This window comes from Mastomys coucha, unplaced genomic scaffold (genome assembly GCF_008632895.1).
Source record: "Mastomys coucha isolate ucsf_1 unplaced genomic scaffold, UCSF_Mcou_1 pScaffold18, whole genome shotgun sequence".
Classification (NCBI taxonomy): domain Eukaryota; kingdom Metazoa; phylum Chordata; class Mammalia; order Rodentia; family Muridae; genus Mastomys; species Mastomys coucha.
The window spans coordinates 97,535,125-97,545,149 of NW_022196900.1; the positions used below are offsets into that span (position 1 = coordinate 97,535,125).

At 46.8% G+C, this 10,025-nt stretch overlaps 1 long non-coding RNA gene across 1 annotated transcript in view; it reads right to left on the minus strand.

Annotated features, from left to right (window-relative positions):
- LOC116096945 overlaps nucleotides 1–7,149 on the minus strand; it is a 12,022-nt gene extending 4,873 nt beyond the window's left edge. Inside the window, exon 1 of the long non-coding RNA XR_004121162.1 lies at nucleotides 6,651–7,149. This is a non-coding gene — a long non-coding RNA (uncharacterized LOC116096945). The remainder of the gene's footprint in view (nucleotides 1–6,650) is intronic.
- Nucleotides 7,150–10,025: the final 2,876 nt, after the last annotated feature.

Here is a 10,025-nt window from a genome sequence, read left to right on the forward strand (position 1 = left end):
TTGAAATGCTCTGTGAAGGGCGAGGGGGATGGCAGGAAGATGGCGGGAACTAGGCAGGATCTACTTCCTGGAAAACAAGCCAAGATGGAGACTGAGAAGTGTTTGGGGAAGAGCCAAAATAAAGAGCAATAAAATAAGCCATCCACGGGAAGTTATGTGGCTCTGGGTGACATTCTTTGCGGCTTCCGAGACATGGTCACAAGTCATGCGGATTATGTGTGGCCCTGGTGGTCATGAAGCTCCTATTGTTCTGAATATAAGGTCTTGATCCTCATCAAACTCATCTCAAGGACCTGGACACCACCCCCAACCTCCCCCAGACACACACACACACACACACACACACACACACACATTCAGGACTGTGTTTCACATGGCCTCTATCCAAGATCATGACCAATATCCACAGTAAGGTAATCATGTTTTAAAGGTGAGTTTCCCCAGATACACACAGTGAGATGAGCATTTGGGAGCCAATGAGCTGTTAGCCAAGTGTCTCCAGGAGAAACAGGTCCGGGAACTTGAGAACAGGGCATTGAAAGCGAAGGAAGACACAAGAAAGGAGTGTGATTTGGGGGCCAGTTCATCCCAGTACCCCCAGTGAGCTCTGCAGGGCTGATGGCTCCTGGAAGTTGATCCCGGTGGAGTTCAAGTCCTGTTGCACCTGACCAGCAGGGCACTAACTCCGGTCCCTTTGGTCCTTGATAGGGAGAGCCACCAGGAACATCTAAAGAAGGTTGTGTCTGCTTGCTGCATTAACAACAAAGTGTGTATGGGAGGGGGGGGGAGGAGAGATGCGCTCAGAGTGCGGAGAGATGGCTCAGTGGTTAAGAGTACGGACTGCTCTTCCAGAGGCCCTGAGTTCAATTCCCAGCAACCACATGGTGGCTCACAACCACCCTGTAATGGGATCTGGTGTCTGGAGAAAACTACAGTGTACTCACATACATAAAATAAAGAAATCTTAGTGTCTCTCCCCGTCTTCCCCTCCACTCCCTCCCCCCATTCCCATGTCTCCCCAGGCTCACCCTCACTGACCTCTCTTTAAAAAAAAAAGGGGGGGGGGGAGAAAGAACAGACTTAAGGAATGGGGCTTGGAAAGATTGCTCACTCCTTCCAGACAGACCCGGGCTCAGGTCCCAGCACCCACACAAGGTGGCTAACTACTACCTTTGACCTCTGTGGGCACCTGCACACACATACTCAAGTACATACAAATAAATAAATAATATAATATAATAAATTTGTATTTAAAAGGGGCAAAGTTAAACCCATGAAGTAGCTCACTGGGCAAAGGGGCTTACCGTGAGCCTGCAGCCTGACTTCTGTCTCTGAGACTTCCATTAAGACCAGAGGAAAGGGCTGACTATACGAAGTTGTCCTCTGACTTTCACATGCCTGCCGTGACACATCGGTCTACATGCAAAAAAAACCCTTCTAGCCAGGCACTATGGCACACGCCCTTAATCGCAGCACTCAGGAGGCAGAGACAGGTGAATCTTGTAAGTTCAATGTCTATATGCAGCAAGTTAGTTCCAGACCAATCAGGGCTAAACAGGAGGCCTCTGTCTCAAATATAAATAAATAAATGCATCAATGAACAAAGTCACAAGACTTACGTGCTCATTAGCTACAAGTGTCCACATATTATTGGTTGGCAAGGTTCTAGAATCTTCTTTGCTAGGTTTAGCTCCAATTATGGAAAGGGACTTGTTCATTAAATCCCTAGAGATGCCAGGAGTTGGTGGCACAGGCCTTTAATCCCAGTGCTCAGGAGGCAGAGGCAGGAGAGTCTTTGTGAGTTCGAGGCCAACCTAGTCAACAGAGAGTTCCAGGATATCCAGGGTTACACAGAGAAACCATGTCTCAAAAGACAAAAACAGGAGGCTAGAGAGACAGCTCAGTGGTTAAGAGCACTGACTGCTCTTCCAGAGGTCCTGAGTTCAAATCCCAGCAACCACGTGGTGGCTCACAACCATCTGTAATGAGATCTGACACCTTCTTCTGGTGTGTCTGAAGACAGATACAATGTACTTACATATAATAATGAATGAATTTTTTAAAAAAAGACAAAAACAACAACAAAAACCTAGAAATGCAAAAGGAGCATCAGCCTTTTTCCTTCTAGAACCTCCCAGAAAGTACTCGCCTGAGCTATGGCCATCATGGAGGGGGTGCTTTGCTATGTCACCATCGCCCACTGTCAGGATGAACCCACCACCCCCATCTTGATTCTGTCTCTTAATGTTAAAGGTTGTCTTACAGGGAAGAGGGCGTCCTCTTCTCAGTGGTCGTCGTCGTCGTAATAGTCCTCCTGCTCCTCCTCCTCCTCCTCCTCCTCCTCCTCCTCCTCCTCTACCTCCTCCTCCTCCATTATTAACCCTAACCCATAGGTGCTTTGCCTGCATGTATGTCTATGCACCACATGCACACAAAGCTTTCAGAAAGAAGACGAGGGCATTGGATCCCCTAGAACTGGAGTTATAGCCAGTTGTGAGCCACCGTGTGGTTGCTGGGAATTGAACTCTTCCTCTAGAAGAGCAGCCAGTGTTCTTAACCGCTGAGCCATCTCTCCAGCCATCTTTATTACAGCCAGGCTCATGACCCAAGTGATCCTGGACAGCCTTGGGTCCACAGGCTAAGACCCCTTCCCCAGGGTACTGCTCCTGAAGGAAGAAGCCTTTGCCTTCCTGTGTCTGGCCATTTCAGGGATTTGGTCAGCGCTCACAAAATGCATCTGAGTGTACACCTGTTCAGACGGCAACGAGAGAGGAAAGATCAGTCCATCTCTGCCTGTCCTGATGTTAACCCCAGTGATTCAAGGAGAAAGGCGGACCACCAATCCAAGCCATCATCACCAAAGGAACCGAAACAACAATTAACTAAAGCAAGCTTTTTATTTCTGTACACAGGATGCCTCCCAGCAAGTGGGGTTCAGGAGGTCAGCATTGGATGTGAGGGAGACAGGCTTTTACAGCTGAGGGCTAAGGAGTTTCCAAATGGGGGGTTATAGGAGCAGGACGTAAGCAGAATAAGTTGATCATAACAACCTTTTGAAGCAAAGGCATGATTGCAAGGGGGTTGTTGCAAGGTAGTCACAATAACCATTTGAGCAAAGGTGAGGTTGCGAGATGTCCGTTACAACTTTCTGAAACAAAGGTATACCTGTCCTTTCCCGGGACAGGTAGTTCAGCACTATCTGGAGTTACTGTTACAAGGCGGGGCATAGCCCAAGCCTTGAGAGACAGGTTTAGTCACAAATAGGAATGAGTCTAGTTTGTCTTTACTACACCATGGCTTTTAAGCCTAAGATGGAGGCAGGCTGGTTCGTCACTTATTTTCTGTTCATTTATTTATTATTAATTTTTGCAGACCAAACACAGATTTATTAGGGAAAAGTAAAAAAAGAACTCCCCAGAGTGGGAGAGGTTCTAAGTAAGAAATGTTCTTTTATTTTCTTCTTTTTTGTTTGGATATTGAGAATTAAGCCAAGGGTTTCACACATTCTAGATAAGTGTTCTACCACTAAGTGATATTCCTCTCCTCTGACTTCCCTTCCTTCCTTTCTCTCTCTCTCTCTCTCTCTCTCTCTCTCTCTCTCTCTCTCTCTCTTTTCCAAGACAGATTTTTTTTTCTGTGTAGCCCTGGTTGTCCTGAGCTCACTCTGTAGACCAGGCTAGAGTTGAACTAAGAGATCTTCCTGCCTCTGCCTCCTGAGTGCTAAGATTAAAGGTGTGCACCACTAATGAATGTTCAGCTTGGTTACTCTTCTTTCCTTTCTTTCCTTTCTTTCTTTCTTTTTTTTCTTTTTCTTTTTCTTTCTTTTTTTTTTTTAGGATTTATTGTAGAAAGGAGGAGAGAGGAGTGGGGAGGGAGAGGGAGAGGGAGAGAAAGAGAGAGAAGGTAGAAAAGTAGAGACTGACCATGGCCATGTGGAGAGAGGGGGAAGGGGAGATAGGGAGCAAGAGGTGAGAGTAAAGAGAAAAGAGCAAGAAGAATAAGATCTTTTCTCTCTCTCTTTCTTTCTTTCTCTCTCTCTTTCTTTCTTTCTTTCTTTTTCTCTTTCTTTCTTCCTCTCTCTCTTTCTTCCTCTCTTTCTCTCTTTCTTTCTCTCTCTTTCTCTTTCTCTTTCTTTCTTTCTCTCTTTCTCTCTTTCTTTCTCTCTCTCTTTCTCTCTCTCTTTCTTCCTTTCTTCTTTCTTTCTTTCTTTCTTTCTTTCTTTCTTTCTTTCTTTCTTTCTTTTTGCTTCTGAGATAGGATGTCTAGCCCAGGACAGCCTTAAGCTCCCTATGTGACCAAAAATGATCTTGAACTTCTGTTCCTTCTACCTCCACCTCCCAAGAACTGAAATCACAGATATGGACCACCATGCCCCAGTTCAGGCAATGCTGAGAACTGAACCACAGACTTCAGCCTACTTGCCACCTTCCCAACCTCAGGTTCACGGTGCGGTGGGTCTCTGCTCTGCTGGTGGCTCTCGAGTCCCTCCTATCCTGTGTGTCATATGAGAACTCTAAGGACCCTCACTGGGCAATGTCATTGTCACAATAATGGCGACTGATCGTTTTAAAACCTTGCTGCTGGAGCAGAAGAATGACTCAACCACTCCCCTTGGAAAGAACTTAGAGGTGCACATTCTTAGCAATGACCACCATCCTCAGGAAGAAATTGGAGATGCAGATTGTTAGTAAAGTTAGGTTAAGAGTTTTTTTTAGAGGCTTTGATAAAAAAAAAAAAAAAAAAAAAAAAAAAAAAAAAAAAAAAAAAAAAAAAAAGAGGAACAATGTAAAATTCAGAAAAAACCTTTTGATAATTGAGCAAGGGAATTTTTTGGGTCAGCGAACAGGAACAGTGGCAGCTCGACCAGAACTAGGTGACCTGCCCCTCTTGCTAAAGCTGGGCTGGTGACTAAGGTGATAATTAACTTCTTGTGCCCATTTTTGCTCTCAACTTCCTGATATGATTTAATAAAAAATTATTAATGAGTAGATGTGCACCCTGATGGTTTAAAGAAGAAATGGCTGACTGGTTTTTTTTTACATAAAAGTTTAGATTTGTGATTTTTTAAAATATTTTTATGAGATTACTCTTTAAGATAAATCTTTGTAACTGCACATTGCGGCCTGCCAGGAAGAGAAACTGGCTGAGAAAACGACCTTGCTCGCTCACACTTTGCTAGTCTACCACAAGTTGCTTAGTTACAAATGCGATTGGGTTCTTGGGAATAACTTTTTTTTAAAGGCTTATTTATTTATTATATGTAAGTACATTGAGAAGAGGGTGTTAGATTTGTTATGGGTGGTTGTGAGCCACCATGTGGGTGCTGGGATTTGAACTCAGGACCTTCAGAAGAGCAGTCAGTGCTCTTAACCACTGAGCCATCTCTCCAGCCCCGGGAATAACTTTTTATTTCTTTACCCATAACACGTAAACTATTTGGTATTGGGGGCCTTTTTTTTTTTTATATGTATACTCAGTGTAATCATTCACAGAGAAAAATAGAATGTAATCATATTGTACTCCTTGAAAGATTTTGCTGGGATATATAAGCTGAGAGAGAAAAAATAAAGTAGTTGGAACTTTGCTCTGTCCACCAACCATGTATGTGTTTGTGTGTATGTATGTAAAGTAGCTGGAGCTTTGCTCCATCTGCTAAGTGTGTGTGTGTGTGTGTGTGTGTGTGTGTGTGTGTAAAATATTTGGGTCTCTTTGGCACTTGCTTCATCTACCAGGTGTGTATGAGTATGAATGTGTGCCTGCTTTACATCACCCTGACCCCACATCCCCTCCTTGGATTGTTAAACATAGTTGGGCTGGTCTTTGACAGCTGCTGCTCCTAGACCGGTTCCACAGCAAATCCTCAAGGTCTCTGTCCCCAGTGCTGGGGTGACAGGTGTCATGCCATGCCTGGCTGGGCTCAACTGCTCAGCAGGCACATTACCACACCCTCCCTCAACCTGCCACATGTACCTTCTTTTTGATGGTGGGGTGGGGTGAGAGACAGTGTCTCCTTGTCCAGTGTTTCTCTGTGTAGCCCTGGCTGTCCTGGAACTCGCTCTGTAGAACAGGCTGACCTCGAACTCAGAAATCCATCTGCCTCTGCCTCCCAGGTGCTGGGATCAAAGGCGTGCGCCACCACAGCCTGCCGCATGTACTTTTTAATAATTGTTAAAACTAGCTGAATTATGTGGCAGATTATTCCATTCAAGTCTTCCTACCCATTAGCCTAATCCATCTCTCCCAAGGACATGTGGCTCTCCTTCCCTCCCCTAAGCTGAGTTTCCCACAGGCACTTCAAATGGAAAATTTTGAGGGGGATGATCCTTCTTCTTGGTAGGGGACTGATTATCTCCATTCATTTTACTACTGCACAGAGAAGTTTAGTAACTTACTTAAGGGTCACAGAGTCCATCAATGGTTGACAGAACAGCTTGTACTCCCAAACCGTCCACACAAAGGCAGCCCTGCCTTTGATGTTCTGCGCCTCACTGATGTGTTTTGCTTCTGACTTCCAGCCACCACGAACCCAATGAATATTTTCATTTGCAGGACTCTGATTTTTTAAAACGTTCGAAAATTCAGGCTCAGATGGAAGAAGGCAGATGCAGCGCAATCCAGTGTTCGCGGTGTGAAGGAATGTCCGAGCTTACCTGGAAGATCACATGAACCGCTAATCTGAGAGTATGCTGAAGACGCCGGGTGGGTCCCAGTCCCCCAGGAGGCCCTGAGCCACTTGCTAAGTCCCAGGAGCTGAGCTGACCTAAGCTGTGTGAGCCTGAGCCAGGCGCGGGTCCAGCTGGAGCAGGGGTGGCTCGTGACTCTCCGCTCCAGGAGTTAATTCCATAGAGACTGCTCGTGAAACGGGAGAAGCCCGCGGCCCCGTTGCCTCACTCCCACTCAGAGAGCATATTTTGAGAAGTCTAATTATACGGTGGGGTTTGTACAGGATGAAAGAAAGGGGTTTAGATAAGCCTTTTCTAAGGGCAAATTGGCAACAGCTGTTAGAGAGGTCTGGGCAGCGCTCCGAGCCGGGAGTGCCCCCTGGAGGCAGAGCCGAGTAACTGCGGCCAGCTCTTTTCTTAGACACAGAGCCCCACAGCCCAACCAGTTGTGCGCCCTGGGTTAAGTACTTGACCCCTCGATGGACTCAACAACTAATGAAGACCTATAATTCCCACCTGGTGTAATGCTATAATGATTATGCACAAATGTTGGTTGCTTACACCCCAACCTCCAGCAAAGCCTCTATGTGTCAGAGGATACCATTCAATGATCTAAGAGACAGGAAAGGGCCTCTCTGAGAACCAGGCAAATCAGAAAAGGGAAGGGGACAGGAAACGGAGAGGTTGACATTTGCTCTGCCAATTGTGTCAGCTCTGATTCTGGAATTGCCAGCTTTCACCTCGGCATCTCTCTGGAGCCTCATGATATGGAATGAGGGTACCCTAGAAGTAAAATACCCCAGCCAGAGAGCGGCTGTGTTCTTGGAGTTCGGCCTCTTGACAAACTCAGGAGCCACAGGCCTGCTTGGATGACTGAGCCGCAGAAGGAGCTCCTTCTGCAGTAGCCAGAGGGGAGGCTCCAGGGCTGAGGTGTCTCAGGCACAACCCATCCACGGGTGCCCTGCTTCATGGAGGGGTACACTGAGTCCGGTGGAGGTTCCGATGTTGGTTGGCTGATCACACTGACTTACCTTGCTTTTTCTCCATCCCTGACCACCCAGGCCCCGTCTTTCCCTCTCTTCTGTATCCTGAAGTGGCACCCAGTGTCCTGATATAAAAGTCTCTCATGCTCACTATAGGAAAGCCAGGAAAACAAGGGTTGATGGGGCTAAGACGCAAAGGAGTCAAGGAACAGGTGTGGGGCTATGGCTCACTGGAAGATCACCAGCCAGACACACATGCCTGTGCTCAGTTCCCAGTAGCAGTAGAGAATGGTGCCTCTACTTAAAACATTCCTATTTTATTTAACGTGATCTTTTAATGAAAATTTTTTAGATTCATTTACTTTTTCTGTGTGTGAATGTTGTGCCTACATGTATGTATGAGTACTGCATGCATGCCTAGTGTCCTTGGAGATTAAAAGAAGGCATCAGACCTCTAGACTTAAAATTATAGATGGTTGTGAGCCACCAGGTAAGTGCTGGAAAACTGAACCCAGGTCCTCTGGGGCAGAGCAGAGCAGGGGGTGGGACATCAAGTGTCCTTGCCTGCTGAGCTGTCTCTCCATCCCCTTCAGTATGAACTTTTAAAAACACTCTCTGCCCTGTTCCTCACCCTAGTCACCATAGTGACTGAGTCTCTCTACACTGCTCCTAAACACCCTCATTCTCTCCTCTCACTGCTACAAGGAACCAGCTCACCTTTCTTTTTTTTCTTTTTTTTTTTAAGATTTATTTACTTTATGCATATGAGTAACGCTATAGCTGTACAGATAGTTGTGAACCTTCATCTGGTTGTTGGGAATTGACGTTTTTTAGGACCTCTGCTCACTCTAGTTGGCCCCCTTGCTCCAGCCCAAAGATTTATTTATTATTACAAATAAGTACACTATAGCTGTCTTCAGACACTCCAGAAGAGGGCGTCAGATCTCATTACAGGTGGTTGTAAGCCACCATGCGGTTGCTGGAATTTGAACTCAGGGCCTTCAGAAGAGCAGTCGGTGCTCTTAACCGCTGAGCCATCTCTCCAACCCTTTGGTTTTTCAAGACTGAGTTTCACTGTATAGCTCTGGCTGTCCTGGAACTCACTCTATAATCCAAGCTAGCCTCAAACCTGAGATCTGCCTGCCTCTGCCTCCCAAGTGCTGGGATTAAAAGTGTGCTGCCACCATCGCCTCTTGGCCCTCCTTTTCTCTTTAGCGGGTCGAGGGGCAGGTTCTCACTATACAGCGGAGGCTGAGCTGAACTAACAATCCTCCTCAGTGCTTCCTATGCCATCCTGGGCTGTCGAGCCCAGCTTGGAATTTGTCTTTGCTCTTGGACTGAGTGTCTAGCCCTGGGGGAAGAAAGACCTCCTCAAGCAGAGTTCCCACTCGAGGTTGCCCAGATTTCCCAGTGTGGCTGTCTGCAAATGGGGACAGTTATTCCAACCCATCAGGGTTGTTGGGAGGACCAGAGGAGACTGTTGATGTAAACACATTTGCGGGCAATGAGGTGAGGTTCTGCATAAACACAGGGTGCCCAGCAGCAAGTCTGATGAAAGCAATATATCACTCTCTCCATGGATGGCAACCAACCAACCCCAAACCCTGTGGTCTTATGGCAAGGACACCTTGGCAACCTAAGTCAGGAAGAGCCCATAAGGACCTTTAAGTCCTATGGCATCCGTGCCTTTCTGGCACCCCAAAGCTCAGGGCGGAGGTAGAGCCGCCCAGGAATTTATTATCCTTCCATAACATTGAGCTTCCCAAATCCCTCTGAAACCCAGGAATGATGTGACTGCAGGGTGTGTGGGCACACTGGCACCAAGAGCCCCTCCATAAATCAAGGTCTCACTTTTGCTGGCTGCCGGCTGCTTTTTCCAAGGTGACCTGGGCAAAGTTAACCAATGACGGCCATTCATGTAGTCTTAGTGTCTGTCTTTGACATCGTAGCTAAAAATGGCTAAAGGAGGCCAGTTCTCTAGAAATATTGCCTGTTGACACACTCTGGAGGAGTTACAAAGAAAATGACAGTCTTCCTACAACCTTGGCCGATTTGGGTGGCCCCGATGGTCCCCTGGGTGGACTAGAAGAACCTATCCAGTGCTGAGCCAGGTCCCCTGAGAAGCCAAGGCAACCTTGCCATCTGGTGCCCAAGACAACCATACCAATCATAGACTCTTAAATCAGCTGCCACAGCCCCTACTGATTCCGGCAAGGATACTGTAAGTCAGAAGTGTTGAAGGACTTGTCAAAGGTCACATGGCCTTGAGGGGAACAATCAAGGTAACCCCGAGGGGTTCAGGCCTCCCCACGCCCCCTTTAATGAGTTCACCTGGCAGAGAAGCCAGATTCAGGGAGAGTTCTCGGAAGCTTGGCTCCAT